The sequence below is a fragment of the Globicephala melas genome, chromosome 9, assembly GCF_963455315.2.
Source record: "Globicephala melas chromosome 9, mGloMel1.2, whole genome shotgun sequence".
NCBI classification, from domain to species: domain Eukaryota; kingdom Metazoa; phylum Chordata; class Mammalia; order Artiodactyla; family Delphinidae; genus Globicephala; species Globicephala melas.
In genome coordinates this window covers 1,492,912-1,508,849 of record NC_083322.1, presented here as the reverse complement: position 1 = coordinate 1,508,849, position 15,938 = coordinate 1,492,912, and the positions used below count along the sequence as shown (strand labels likewise).

Sequence of the window (15,938 nt, the reverse complement as noted above, 5' to 3'; positions counted from 1 at the left end):
ATGAGCTGCAGGGGTTCTATCAGCCCCCTGCAAAATCTACAGGCAGGACGCTAAGTTATGGTTCTGAAGAGTTTTCTATAGGGGGAGCACAGAGTAAGTTAGTCTAAGTACGCAATTTCCTGAAAACGGGTTAATGAAACTTAAAGGATATAAAAATTAAATTAACTTTTAAGATCTTCATCTCCAATATCCATTGCCTAGGCTAAGTTTTTTTTTTTAATAACTTTGCTTTTCTAAGAGCAGTTTAGGCCGACAATAAAACTGAGAGACAAAGAGATTTCCCATACGGACAGCTGGCCACCCGCTGCCCACATGCAGGCACAGCCTCCCCTCTGTTGACAGCACTCACCAGAGTGGTTCACTTGTTTTACCAAAGGTGAACCTCCATTGACACGTCAGCATCACCCAAGTCCATGTTTATCCCAGGGCTCACTCTGGGTGGTGTACACCCAGTGGATTTGGACAAGTGTGCAATGACATATAGCCATCATCATCATATCATAAAGAGTATTTTCACTGCCCTAAAAATCCTCTGTGCTCTACCTATTCAGCTTTTCCCAACCCCTCCCCTCCAAAACCACTGATCTCTTTACCGTCTCCATAGTTGTGCCCTTTCCAGATTGTCATAGAGTCAGAATCGTGCAGTGTGTCGCCTTTCCAGACTGGCTTTCACTTAGTGACGTGCCTTATGGTTCCTCCATGCCTTGTCGTGGCTTCACAGCTCATCTCTCTTTAGCACCGAATGATATTTCACTCTCTGGATACACCACAGGTTATTTATCCTCTCACCTACTGACGGACGTATGAGTTGCCTCCAATTTTTGGCAATTATGAATGAAGCTGCTCTGAGTATTTGTGTGCAGGTTTTGTGTGGAGATATGTTTTCAGCTCTTCTGGGTAAGTACCAAGGAGCATGCTTGCTGGATTATATGGTAAGAGTACGTTTCATTTTGAAAGGCACCGCCCAACTGCCTTGCAAAGTGGCTGCACCACGTGTGTCCCCACCAGCGGTGAGCGTTCCGGCTGCCCCACATCCTCGCCAGCATTTGGTGTTGTCGGTGCTCTGGATTTTGGCCATTCTCAGAGGTGTGTAGTGGTGTCTCATTGCTGTTTTAATTTGCATTTCCCTGATGACATAGGATGTGGAGCATCCTTTCATACATGCTTACTTGCCATCTGTATATCTTCTTTGCTGAGGTATCTATTAAGGTCTTTGGCCAGTTTTTTTAGTTGGGTTGTTTTCTTGAGTTTCGAGAGTTCTTTGAGTTGAGTTGAATTTTGAGAGTTCTTTGTCTATTTTGGATAATAACCCTTTATCAAATGTGTCTTTTGCAAATATTTTTTTCCACTATGTGGCTTATCTTTTAATTCCCTTGATATTGCCTTTTGCAGAGCAGAAGTTTTTAATTTTAATGAAATCCAGCTAAACAATTATTTCTTTCATGGATCGTGTCTTTGGTGTTGTATCTAAAACAGCATCACCGTACCCAAGATCATCTAGGTTTTCTCCTATGTTATCTGCTAGGGGGGTTGCATTTTACACTTAGGTCTATGATCCATGTTGAGTTAATTAGGTTAGACTTTTGACAGTATTTATATGATAGATTGCTCAAAACTATCTGCACTCCTAAGTTTGTTGCAGCATCACTTACAATAGCCAAGATATGGGAACAACCTATGTGTCCATCGAAAGATGAATGGATAAAGAAAATGTGATGTATACATACAATCAAATATTATTCAGCCTTAAAAAAGAATACACGTTATATTCTGTTTTATGCTACAACATGGATGAACCAGGAGGGCATCACGCTCACTGAAGTAAGCCCGTCCCAGAAGGACAAATCCTGCATGATTCCACTTATCTGAGGAATCTAAAGTAATCAAACTCACAGAAGCAGAGGGTAGCATGGTTGTTGCCAGGGGCTGGGGGAGGGGAGACATGTGGAGTTGGTAATAGGCATAAAGTTTCCGTTGTGCAGGATAAACAGTTTCCAGAGATCTGTTGTACAACTTAGTGCCTCCAGTTAACAATTCTGGTTTTTTTTTCTTGAAAATTAGTTTTAAGAGTGTAGCTCTCAAAAAAGAGAAAAAAAAGAGTGTAGCTCTCATGTTAAGTGTTCTTATGACAAAGACGGTAGGGGCATGAGGAAGTTAGCAGGTGATGGATAAGTTTATTGACTGTGGTGATGGTATCACAGGTGAAAGCACATGTCCATACTAAACAAAGTGTATACATCAAATACGTGTGTTTTTGTATATAACAGTTGTGTCTCAATAAAGCCATAAATAAAATTGATCAGGTTACTGTGATACACTTACGCTAGGTTATTTTTTGAAAAGAGATTCCTATGCTTTAGATATCAGCATACCAAGTGTTGGTATTTGCACAGCAAGGCTGAGGTCATATTCTAAACATCTAAAACCCTGGCTTATTTCGCTATCCTCATGAAGGACAGCTGTATCCTCCACGGAATAGGATTATGGAGGCAACAAAGGCAAACTACTTTTCCATAGTTCCGACAAATACTCAGTTACAGCACCATCATTCTGTTCCTCTGCGTAGAATAAGAGCAATAGGGACAAGGCCAGGGTTAAACCCTATTTCTTGTCCCATTTAGGGCTCTGTTAAAGGATATTTTAAGGACATCCTCTACTATCATAAAAGAACTAAGCATCAGGTACCGGAAGCACAGAGGGCCCCAAACAAGATGAACCCAAACAGACCTACATCAAGACATATGACAATTAAAATGGCAAAAGTTAAAGAGGAGTCTAAAGGCCGCAAGAGAAAAACAAAGAGTTCATTTCAAGGGAACCACATAAGGGTACCTATCTATCAGCTGATTTCTCTAGAGAAACATTGCAGGCCAGGAGGGAGTGGCAAGCTATATTCAAAGTCCTGAAGGAGAAAAACCTGCAACAGAGGTACTCTACCCAGCAAGATTATTAGAACAGAAGCAGAGAGAAAGAATTTCTCAGACAAGCAAAAACTAAAAGAATACAGTAATACTAAACCTACCCTAAAAGAAATATTGAAATGTCTTCTCTAAATAGAAAAGAAGCAAGAATCTATAAGAAAGGGAAAATCACAATAGGAAAAGCAAATATATAAAAGAATTGTAGATCACTTAAATAAGCCAGTACATAGATTTAAAAAAAAACAGTCAAAAAAGTTTGTGAAAGTGATTATAACCACAATGAACAGCAAAAGGATAAACATGAAGATGTAAAATAGGACATCAAAATCATAAAAGGTGGGCGAGGGGAGTAAGAAAATGTAGATTTTTTTTTAGAATCTGTTTGAGCTGGGGGAGGAGGGATAAATTAGGAGCTTGGGATTAACAGGTACACACTACTATGTGTAAAATAGAGAAACAACAAGGTCCTACTGTATAGCACAGGGAACTATATTCAAAACCTTGTAATAGACTATAATGCAAAAGAATCTGAAAAAGAATATGTATGTATGACAGAGTCACTCTGCTGTGCACCGGAAACTAACACAACTTTGTCAATCAACTATACTTCAATAAAAAATAAAAGAAAAATAAAAGAACTAAGCGAGGCTTCAGGAAATGTATACCAACGGATTCACCAAATAATAAAATAAGTTCATCAGTTACATAAGGTTGCTTAGTATTATCGAATCAGATGCCAGAGGCAGGCTGACAAGAACGCCTATTTTGGTGTTGGCGTGACGATACTTTACTGTTTCTCTTGACAGTACCTGATGGGTAGGTTTAGCTGTGTCCTGAGGGCCCTGGGAACACAGCAGTAGTTCTGCATCATCGACCCGAAGGAGGACTTCCTGTTGGTTTAATTTTAGAGACCACGTGACCAGATCAGCTAAGAACTATTCTGAAATCTTTAGATGTAAGGACTGTGTCAAACAGAGCCATCTTAACATAATTAAACATGGAATTTGGTGTCAGGAGGCCATTCCTCCCCACTCTGATTTCCTCAGAGACATTATGATAAAGGCAAAAGGTGCATTAAAAGCTTTGGATCTATATTGAGGTCGTAAAATCTCGCCCATAGACAGTTCCTGTCTGGGGATTCATATGCCAGAAATAGATCAATAAATGCTGTGAAAAGTTCTACACTATTTTCAACCAACTGCTCTATAAAGTATAAGTGAATGCTCGCTAGCTGGGCGTGTTAAATTACAGTAGCTGGGAGTATTAAATTACAATACACTCAAATAATTTGTTTTCTATTTATTTTCTTGGGGAAATTAACTGAGAAATGAAATGTTAGACTTGCCTCGTTTTCCGGGTAAAATCCTGAAAATAAGCCCTGACCGACACCAACCCCAGATAGGTGCCCTTTCCCACCCCACAGTAGATGCTGGATGGCGACTCTTATTCTTGGGCTATCAGGGTGAGAACCTGATATTGTAAAACTCTAATGGTGGGACTTTCCTGGTGGCGCAGTGGTTAAGAATCTGCCTGCCGATGCAGGGGACATGGGTTCGAGCCCTGGTCCGGGAAGATCCCACATGCCGCGGAGCAACTGAGCCCAAGTGCCACAACTACTGAGCCTGCGCTCTAGAGCCCATGAGCCACACTACTGAAGGCCACGTACTTAGAGCCCGTGCCACACAACAAGAGAAGCCACCGCAATGAGAAGCCCACACACCTCAACAAAGAGTAGCCCCTGCTCGCCGCAACTAGAGGAAGCCTGCACGAAGCAACGAAGACCCAACGCAGCCAAAAACAAATAAATAAATTTATTAAAGAAACAAAAACTCTAGTGGTGGCACAAAGTTTGCAATCAGAGAAATGCCTTTCTCGTGGCAAAAGCCAGCTATTCCCAACTGGCCAGAAATAAGACAAAAGAAGCAAATGCATCTTGGTATAGATGTCCACTCTTTGAAAACCTGTATAAACTGCTCTGAATGACAGAACATGGGCAGGTTTCTGTGGTCTTCAGGAAGGTGGCAGGTGGCTGGATCAAACTCAGGCCTAATAAGCGTCGCCAAGGTGAGGGGACCTTCGCTCCATCTCTCCAACAGGAAGGATCACTTTCCAGGCAACTGAAAGATTCATCACACATTTCACAAAGGAGACACGAGGTTCGGTAATGTGAGACCTTGATTTACGATGGTCTTTTGATTTACTGCTGTGTCTTTTTCAACCATGCTATTTCAAACACGCCTCATTTAAAAGCTCGTGTTTAGGCAGTGTTTGGGGCTAAAGATTGACTCTATGCTAATAGGAAAATTAGTCTGTCTACACATAGTCCCAGATCTCCCAAGCCACGGGGCCAACCTCCAACAAAATTGCTTGCCGGGTGATAGATACTGGTTTTCTTCTGGGTAGTTACTATGTCTTTGTCTTTTTTTTTTTTTTTTTTCCAAATGCCGTTTAAATGTTACGGAAGCAACATAAGAAAGATGCTTCGTAGCAGCAGTCTTGCTGGGTGAATACAAATGATAAGTATTTTTAGAGGGGCCCGTTTCTCAACAGTACGACACCACTCGTGCAGCTCTTTATCCTTCAGGGAGCACTTGGAAATGCCTCGCTGGAGTCATGGGTAGCCTGCCAGGGAGATGCAGCCAGCACTCTCCGCACTGGCTCGCTCAAGCTCTGCCACCCCCGCACCAGCAAGGTGAGGGGCGACTGCAATTCTGTGTCTGTTGCACACCGTTCCTGCTGCCTCCTGGGATCTCGGGGACACGAAGCGAATTGATATGTTTCTGAAAGCTTAGACTAGTGCCTGGCTCATAGCAAACACGCCCTGAATGTGAGCCATGCTTATTGTGATTGACGTGGGAAAAATTAAATGTCATTACATGCTAAATATCACTAGCACAAGAGTTTACTGCAAGACCACTGGATGATTTTTTAAAGGACCTCTTAAAATTCTCCTGAAGAACTAAAAGTGTTGCAGTGTGGATAACTGAAATAATCAAAATGAGCCCACAATTTCCCACGTGAACCTCGAGATCCAAGCGACTCGGCCAGGGATTCCCAGCTCTGATGCTGTGAACAGTAAAAACCTCTCCACTTGCATCAGCCAAGAAACAGGCGTTTTCTGAAGGCCTTTATGCCAGGCTCTGAGAAAACAGAAAAGTGTGACCCAGGTCCCCGGCCTTGGGGAAGACAAGCAAGGGCTGGGGAATTCTGAGTGAGGGGGACATCTGGCGAAAGGGAAGGAGAGACTCAAGGTCAATTTCAAAACAGAGGTCATATTTGCTTGGGACTAAATGGGTGAGGCAGTGGCGCCACGAGCACGGGGGAAGGCGGCCCCACTAGGCAGAGGGAAGGACGAACAGGAAGCTGGGGTGTAGCTCTGGTGGCTCCGGGGACAGAGGGAGAAGGAGCCACCTGAAATGTACGGCGGTGCTGTCTGCCCACCACCCCTGCCCCTGCCTCCAGGGAGTAATCCATCCTCCACTCTGGAGCGCGTCTCCTGGGGTCCTCATGCAGTCGTCATCCTCACGGTGGTCCATTCTCCTGGGCACACGAGGGCTTCGGGAAACAGAAGGAATGGAATAGGATCCCCACCCTCCTTTTCCCAAAGTGCGTGTGTGTGTGTGTGTGTGTGTGTGTGTGTGTGTGTGTGTGTGTGTGTGTGTGTGTGTAGAAAGAATTTGGGGCCGAGGGAGGAGGAAACCAAGTTCGGGTTTAGAAAAATTAGGAAGAATACCCTCCCTTGGTTACATCTGGATCGTTGTTTGATTATTAGCAGCAGGTTTTGTTTCTTTTGACTACTCTGTTAAGTTGGAATCTTCCAGAAGCAGACCCTGAGACGAGGATTTTAATGCGTGAGCTCTGGTTGAGGACCGACGCCGGAAGTGCGCTGGGGATGTGGGGAGCTGGCCCAGGACGTGAGCGCCCGGAGGAGGCTGTGCGCAGCTGCACTCTCCGAGTCCGCAGGGCCGCGGAAGAAGCCGTGGTGGCCGGAGGGCTATGCCCGGGGGCTACCCACCCTGCAGCCCTCAGCCCACCTCCATGCCCCTGGCAGGACCGGAGTGAAAGCCCCTTGCTCCAGGACGCCCCAGGTACCTGCTGCGTGGAGGACACGGGGAGGAACTGACAAAAGTGTCTTCTACAACCTTCTTTATCAAACTTTTTGATATTATCTGGAAATGTGACTTTGAACTTCTCATAGTCAAAAGGAAACTATTTTCATTTAGAAAAAATAAAACATGCCTGGTTGGGACTTCCCTGGCGGTCCGGTGGTGCAGACTTTGCCTTCCAATGCAGGGGGTGCGGGTTCGATCCCTGGTCGTATAGCTAAGATCCCACATGCCTGGCGGCCAAAAAACCAAAACATAATACAGAAGCAATATTGTAACAAGTTCAATAAAAACTTTAAAAATTGTCCACATCAAAAAAAAAATCTTAAGAAACAATACATGCCTGGTTGTTGTTATATTCCCAGGGTTTCCTAAAGAAGACAGTGTCTGCATTTAGTCTGTGATCTGAGCGATATGAAAGGGCTCGTGCCTGTAGCCAGTGGTGATACTAAGTAGCATTTTTGCAGTTTGCAAGAGCCGCATTTGAGGTTTTTTGTTTTTGTTTTTTCTTTTTTGTGTTTTCTTTCTTTTTTTTTCTTTTTTGTAAGTGTGGGAGGTTTTTTTGCATTCAAGTTTTACTAGTTTGCTCTAATATAAGCAAAATATAGTATAATCAAGGTAAGTATGGTAGCCATCTAGAAAGACAAAGAGATTTGTAAGCACACGTAAAAACAGCAGACATCCTCGGTCCCATCTCGTCAGTCACAGTTCACACGATGCATTAGCTGGATGGCCTCACGCGAGAATATTCGTGGGAAGCAAACCTCATCTAAGGTTGCCCTGCATGGGTACAGGACTGCCTGACCATAAAGCCTGCTGTAGAATCAACAACAACAGAGACAGTAATAAAAAGTAACGAGAAATCTTACATAACTAACGAAATAGGCTTAACTTTTGCAGAGAAGGTAAAGTGTCCCTATGTCGGAAATGTACCTACCTTCAGTTCAAGAGCATTTAGGTAATGTGCACTCCATATAGGAGAAGCATCTCCAGATAATAGAAAAACCCAATGAAAATGGGGAGAAGTGTATAGAAAGAACAGGAAGAGCTAATGAAAATTAACGACGCATCTGAACCACAGCCAGAGGTGGATGTAACTTTATGTTACTCAAATGCATAAGCACTGACCGATGCAGGCCACGCCAGGGAACAAAGGTTTTGTAAGGACTTTGGTAATCGGGAATGAAATTGATAACCACAGTGAAAGCCACGACATTAATAAAGAAGGGATCAATGACACAGACAAATATATTTACAGATCATTGCCTAACTTCAGGCCTGCAAAGACCCAGATGTATCACCGCCTTCAAATTTATTTATAGATCAGTGTCTTAATGTGATGAATAGTTGGCTTGTAAACTAAAAATACTGAAAGTCTCAACATATAACTATGACTTTTTTCCCTTTCCTTTACTGGGCAGAGATGTCAGTGCAGGTCTGTGACCCAGGGACAGCTCCTTAGTCATCTGTGAGTGGTGTCACATGGTGAGCCTACCCTGCAGCTAACGGAATAAACCACACACTCCTGTCCAGAGGACAAGCTCGGCTCAGAGGCCCAGTTTCACTGGAGCCGCTCCCATGGGGCATCCTTCTTCCCAGTCCAGTCTGACCCCCTTGCTCTTGCTTACCTGGCCCCTGCCCCTCTTGGCTGGCCTGCACCACTGATAATTAACGTAGCAAAAGGAAAAGACGGAGGATGTGCCGGCTGTGAAAGTTCATTTTGGCCCCAGTAGGATCTGAAGGCGTTTACTCGTTCATTCATTCATTCACTCATTTGTTCACTGCCTACTGCGTGAACTAGCCCCTGGGGGATAGAAACATGCTGCAGGAAGTTGAAGAAGAATCTGAGCTGCAAGACGCAGACACAGAGGAGACACAGAATTCCTCTAAGACGAGGGTTACGTAAGAGCAGTAAGCAGGGAAACTGCTCCAGCAAAGGTGCCCCGAGCAGCGGAAGAGGACGGGCGTTCCAGCCAAGGGCATGTGGGACTCCAGGGAGGCCAGACCCAGCAGCCCTGGAGGAGGGGGCAGGGAGGGGACGAGGGGGCGGGGGCTGGGCCACAAGGGCTGAAGCGAGTGCCCAGGCTGCCAGTGGGTTGCAGAGGACCAAGGTGGGGCCCCGGCACTGGGGCAGTGGCCGTAAGGATGGAGAGGAAGGAGCCAGCAGGCCTGGGTCTGACTGAATGTTCTTCATCCGGGTCAGCGGGAGGGCTGCTGGGGAGGAAGTCTGGGTGGAGAGGATGCTGAAGAAGGGGGTCGCTGACCTCTCACCTATCGGGTGGGCAGAGAGGAGCAGCTGGGACCGGTCACCGAAGGGGAGGTGTGGGGGACAGGCGCTCACACTCTCAATTTTAGCACGGGTTGGCACGGCTTTGGGGGTGGCAATTTGGCATTCTCTGTTAATTCAAAAAAATGTGTTTATACACTTTCCCTAAGCAATTTCTAGGATGATAACCTTGTGAAACCCTTGCACGGTCCTGCACACACACACACACACACACACACACACACACACACACACACAGGGATGTTTGCTGTGGCATTTTTTAATAGTGCAAAATACACATATATGTTTTTAAAAGGAAACAAATATTCACCATTAGCACATTGGTTACATAAATTAGGCCCATAAAGCCGTTGAAAAGACTGAGGGACCCAGAATCGGCGGTTCTCAGATGTTAACGTGCTGGAGAGGCTGCCGGGATCCTGGAAGGCTGATACATGCAGATTCTGGCCCAGTGGGTCTGGGGAGGGCCCGTGATGCTGCGTTTCCCGCAGCCCTCCAGGCAACGCTGCTGTCGGGCCATAGATTTCTGACGTGGGGAAAAAAACCTGAGCTGTATCATCAAGAGCAAAAGGGAAAATGCAAAGCGATGCGTCCTATTTTGGTGAAGAGTAATCGTAATGCAAGTTAATGTATGCCTTGGCTATCTGGAAGGAAATGTATTTCTGGGAGGAAGAGCTTGAGGTGGGCTTCCCCTTTCTACATTACACATTTAACTACGATATTTCTGGGTTTTATGGTGAGCATGAATTATGTTTGTACCAGAAAAAACAATATCTTAAAATAAGCAGTCAATAAATTGACACATTGAAACAAAGTCTGTGAACCTGAGCGTTATGGACTGAATGTTTATTTCCCCCCAAATTCATATTTTTAATCCTAACCCCCAAAGTGAAGGTGTTAGGAGGTGGGGGTCTTTGCAAGGTGATTAGGTCATGGGGGTGAAGCGCTGATGATGGGATTAGGGCCTTTATAAATGGGACCCCAGGGAGCTCCCTCACCCCCTCCCTCAGGGGTGAACGCAGTGAGAAGACGGCCGTTGATGAACCAGGAAGCGGGTCGCCACAGACACTGGATCTGCTGGCACCCTGTTCTTGGACTTCCAGCCTCCAGAACCATGGGGAACGAATGTCTGAAGTTTCAGCCGCACAGTTCATGTTGTTCTGTTATAGGAGCCCAAACGGACTAAGACACAGAGTGAAAGGTTACGCTCCAACTGTATATCATATTACTCTTAATAGATCTTCCGTGCTATTATTTTAAAGAGCTGTCAGCAACCAGCAGTTTTTCCAGGCTGGGGAACAAGTGTCTGATGCAGCAGCCTCTGTCTGCCCATCAATTCTGATCCACCTCAGTCAGCCCTGCCAGCTGCGGGGCCGTTGCTTCAAAACGCAGCCCCGTTCCATTTACCCCCACCCACGTGTCCACCCAGAACACCACACCGGCTCCCCACTGGTCCCAGCATCAACACCAGGCCTGGCCTCGCCCACTTCTCCAACGCCTCTTACCCACACACACACGCACACACATGCCAGCGTTCTGCCCTACTACCTGCCGTGGGCCCTCTGTTGCACGTGCGTCACCCCTGTGTCATTCATGGACTGTTCCATGTTTGCAACCAGATGCTAAAGCCTCCGTTCCCCACCAGCCAGCCCCTTTCACCAGGACCAGGGAAAGGTACCAGCCATCCAGTGCCCTCACGCCTGCCGACCCCTCCAGGCTCGGACAGACACAGCTTCTCCAAGCGCCAGCCAGCCAGCACCGCTGCAAAGGCCTCCTTCACGTTAGGATCTTGGGGTTGAAAAAGAACCCCGAGATTTGCCCACATCAATCCGCCACGAAGTCTTCGAAGTCGTGGCTTCAGAGCAAAGAAACTTCTGAGCAAGCTTGGTCCCAGGTTGGAGCAGGTGCAGAGGATTCTGGAAGCTGGCTGCCTCCACGCAGCTGTTGGGGGCCAGACCCCTTCTTTCAGAGCACCCGGCAGGAATGAGTGAATGTAATTCATTTGGCTCCTGTTAAAACAGGGTAGCTGCTATTAGTACCAGAGAAGATGCTGAGTGAGAGAGAGGCACGGGCTGCAGGGCTTTACCAGGAACGAGAGCCTGGGGAGACCTGGGGGGGCATGTAGCCCACACTGCTCACTCCTTCCCTCTCCCTCCCGGAAGGGATCAGCCACATCCTCGGCCAGGGCCCGGGAGGAGGTGCTCAGGAAGGCGGGGGCCGTGCCCGGGACCCCCCTCCTGCTTCTCGCCCCAGGCCTGGGGGCTCCAGCTGGGAGACCCTTCCTCCCTGTCACTTCACTCCAGGAACTGAGGACACAGCGGTCTGGGGAGCTCTCCATGCAGAGCGAATGAGACACGGCTCACGACTCAGCCTGCGAAAGAGCGGTTAATACTCCAAACGGGCCCTCACAGGTAGTCACGTGAGGAGACCACAGCCCCACAGTGCAGGTGACAAAGAGGGACAGACCAGAAACCGAGAGCCCCGCAGCGCTGCTTAGGGAGAACAGGGAGGTGCTGTCAGTTCCATGTGGAACAAAAGAAAGAAGTTAATTTTTAAATCTCACTAGTTTTATTTTACCTCTCCCAAAACCTCCCCTATTTATCTTTTTTTTTTTTTTTGGCCACGTTGGGTCTTCGTCGCTGCACTCGGGCAGCGAGCAGAGGGATCTTCCTGGACCAGGGCTTGAACCCGTGTCCCCTCGCACTGACAGGAGGATTCTTCACCACTGCGCCACCACGGAAGTCCCTTTACAGTTTCTCTTAAGAGGCTTGTAGGTATTAAACGAAGGGAAAACAAAGTCATCCTAGGAGGAACTTGCCTGTACCTTTGAGATGCAAATGTCCTATCTGGTCTTCTCAGGAACCCTTATCTCTGCCCTCTTTTTATTTTTTTATCTTTTTAAACTGTCTTCATTTATTTGTTTATATTTGCAGTATGACACAGAACCTCAACAAGAACACACGCACGCTCACAGCTTGGGGAGAGGGAGCTGGGACAAAGTCGCCTGGCAGCTGGGCTGGAAGGACTCCAGCCAGACCCCCGCCCCAGAGTCCGAGGGAGATGGGGGGGAGGGGGCTCGGTGAGTGCGTCGGGGCCCTGAGGGAATGTCACCGGGGAGGCCCCTTGGGACCAGGACCCCCAGCTCCCTCCCACAGAGCTGGCTGGGCCAGGTGCCCAAGGTGGACCGTTGAGCTGAAAGGCCAAGTGTGGGTGTGGGCATCTGCACCGGAGGGTGGGTGGGCATGGTGGGAGGGGCGGGTGGGTGGCAGCCTCAGGACCCTCACCACAGCAGCCCCCATGGGACAGGGTGAAGGTCCAAGCCGCCGACGCCCAGCCCTGCTTCCTTCTGGCTCCCCGCCTGCCCACTCTCTCCCACCTCGAGATATGTACATATATAACGTAGGTCTCTCTCTCTCCTTTCTCTCTATTCGACTCTATCTTTATTCTAGGAGACAAAACTCCGGAATTTCTTTTCTCAGTGCAAATGGGGGTGGGTGGGGGTCTGCCATCTTTTTAAATGCAAATTTTAATAGAGTAATTTAGAACTTGACTTGTCAAGGATAAATAGAAATCCTAACTGTCTTTTCTGTAAACACTAGTAAAAAGGGTTTAGCCATCTAGATAGGTGACCTTGATTTGTTCCGTCTGCCAGAAGCCCGATTTGAATCCAACCCCTTGTAACTGATGGGTTTTATGTTGTACCTGGCTCAGGACTGAAATTGTGGAATGGGAAGTATGAGGCCTCTGTGTGTGTTTGTGTGTTCATACGTATCTATATGTGTGTTGTAGGTGTGTGGTATTGCCAAAAATGAATTCATAAAGGAGCGCTACTTAATTGGCTTTTTAAAAAAATTAAGCACTTATATATACTCAGAAAATAATCTGGCCAGAATGAATTCCAGGTCCATGTCATCTGGAAAATATTCAGTACTAAACTGACATCTGATATTGGAGGAGGCTTAAGCTTGTTGGTTTCATTAACATAGACATGTCTTTAGAGTCATCAATGTTGAGTATAACACTTCTGTCGTACCTCGGTTTACTGGAGGTCAAATAAAACCTTTATCTGTTACAAATTTGTCAACAAGAAAAGTAACTCAGTGTGGAAAAAAAAACGTTTAAGGAAAGTAAGATGTATGTTTTCAGTAAAAGAAGGTAGGAGGAATGAGAAAAAAATACTGAAAAGAGTTGTGCACGATCAGGAGTTTTTAAGATTGGATTAAATTTAGTTGGGTAAGTGGATTTTGTTGGGAGTGGGCTGGGACAAGACTCGATTTGGTTTCTCCCTCCAAAGTTTTCTTGAAATGCTGCTTTTAATAACAGATAGTATGAGTTTCTTTGCCTTTAAGTGATCTGTATTGGCTTTTGAGATCTTTTGTAACTTTGGTTAAGGAATAACTATTGTCTCACAGTGACCTATGACCTTATTTGACCAAGTGTTTTAAAACTTTCTGACAAACTTCCCACACACCAAATTTTAGTGACGTCATTTGTGAATTCCAGCTAACTTGGAGGTACTTCAGAGGGCCCCTGAGGTATCTTAAAGAGAAACATTTAACTAAGATTATTTGGTATGTTAAGTTAAATGTAATCATTCGTAATTCTGCTTATTGTAACCATGCTTCTTCATCGATTACACTGTAATCAGATGTTTGGGGGTTTTTTAATTAATTAATTTTTGGCTGTGTTGGGTCTTGGTTGCTGTGCACAGGCTTTCTCTAGTTGCCACCAGCGGGGGCTACTCCTTGCTGTGGTGCGCAGGCCTCTCACTGCGGTGGCTTCTCTTGCTGTGGAGCACCGGCTCTAGGTGCGAGTGCTTCAGTAGTTGTGGCCCGTGGGCTTCAGTAGTTGTGGCTTGTGGGCTCTAGAGCGCAGCCTCAGTAGTTGTGGCACACGGGCTTAGTTGCTCCAGGGCATGTGGGATCTTCCCTGACCAGGGTTCAAACCCGTGTCTCCTGCATTGGCAAGCGGATTCTTGACCACTGTGCCACCAGGGAAGCCCTGTAATCAGATGTTTAGCCATGCCCTTTAAGTCTTTTGTTATTTATAGATATTTTTGTACTCTGATGCTGTTACAAAAAGTGCTTCATCACCAAGGAGATTCATAGAAAGGCTATGGAAGCAGTTACAACAGTTTCACACCAAGATGATGGCTATGCAAGGAATACAACCCATACTGACTTAAAACAAGGAGCTGTCCTGCCCCTGGGGCCCCTAGATCAGGCACCCAGAGATTTTTACTCCCTGACAGGCAGGGTCAACGCCCCTACCCAGGCTTGAAGCAGTAACAGAAGACGGACCATTGCCCTTCTGCTTCCCAGAAGAATATGGGAGTAAAATGTCTGCGGGGGGTGGGGGGTGGGGCGGGGATGAAGCAGGAGGGGAGGGGGCAGGGCACAAGAATGACATAGCCTGATTAGAACCAAATGGGTCCAAGATGGCGGACAAGTCGCCTTCCACTAGACCTTGAGCCTCAGTACACGCTTACTGTAACACAGGAGCAAGCTAAATGACACACCCACAGGCACCACGACAGTTCCAAAGCCAACAGTAAGCATCAAAAAGTGGGCGGTGGCCCAATTCCTGGAAATCCCCGCCTCTTCCTAAAATAGCTGGAATATTCCTCCCACTCATAAGCCTATGAAATGACGCACCCCCATAAAAACTGACAACACCATACCCTGGCGCCTTTCTCACCTTCTGAGGAGTGTGTTTCTCTATAAATAAATCTACTTCTTACCTAAAAAAAAAAATCTGATTAATTTTATGACAGCCCTGTGGGATGGGCACTCTGATCACCCTACTCTGCAGACGGGGATGCTGAGTCTCAGTGGGTTGAGCAGGTCACACAACAGTGAGGTGAGGATCTGAACCGAGCCCGGAGCCCTGGCTTGAACTTCCATCCAGGTGTCACTCTGGTCCCTCCAGGAAGATTTCTTTGCTGGTCACCATTAAGCCCTGAGTACTGTTGGTCCCCAGCTCCCACCTTCCCATGTGTTGTACTCGTTTCCCAGTACAAATCTCCCAGTGACAAAGCACCACAAACCAGGCAGCTTAAAACAGACATACAGAGACTCGGTCCTGAGGCTGAAAGTCGGAAATCAAGGTGTAGGCGTGGTGCATCCCTCCCAGGGCTGCTGGACAGGACCTGCTCCAGGCCTCCTCCAGCTTCTGATGTGGCCGCAATCCTTGGAGTTCCTGGGCTCGAGGAGCATCTCCGCCATCGCTGCCTCGGACATCGCATGGCCTTCTACCTGTGTGTGAGCTGTGAGGCCCAATTTCCCTTTTAAGAACACCTGTCTTTGGATGTAGGGCTCGCCCAATGCAGCAAGGCCTCCTCCTAACTTTGCATCTGCAAAGGCCCTATTTCCACACGAGGTCACGTCCACAAATTCCAGCGGACTTGAACTCTGGGGGGGCGGCTGTCCATGGAGCGGTAATCAGGGAACATCACCCCAGGGAAGCCCAGCAATCCTAATACGGGATAGGTGCGTCATTACGCGGAGCGCGGTGGGACCTGAGGCTTGAGGTTGAGTGAAAGGAGCAGTGAGCTCAGGACCAAGCTTCCCGTGAGCAACACGCAGCAACACACCGCGTGGCTCCCATGGCTCCAGCCGCGCTCCA

General features: G+C 47.0%; 1 long non-coding RNA gene across 3 annotated transcripts in view; it reads left to right on the top strand.

Moving 5' to 3' along the window:
* LOC115851894 (uncharacterized) overlaps positions 1-9,037 on the top strand; it is a 33,299-nt gene extending 24,262 nt beyond the window's left edge. The window contains exons 4-5 of one of the 3 annotated variants that reach the window (XR_009565214.1): positions 958-1,086; positions 6,743-9,037. This is a non-coding gene — a long non-coding RNA (uncharacterized lncRNA). Of the gene's footprint in view, positions 1-957; positions 1,087-6,728 lie in introns of all 3 variants that reach the window. The other 2 variants (XR_009565213.1, XR_009565215.1) reach the window with 2 other exon arrangements.
* Positions 9,038-15,938: the final 6,901 nt, after the last annotated feature.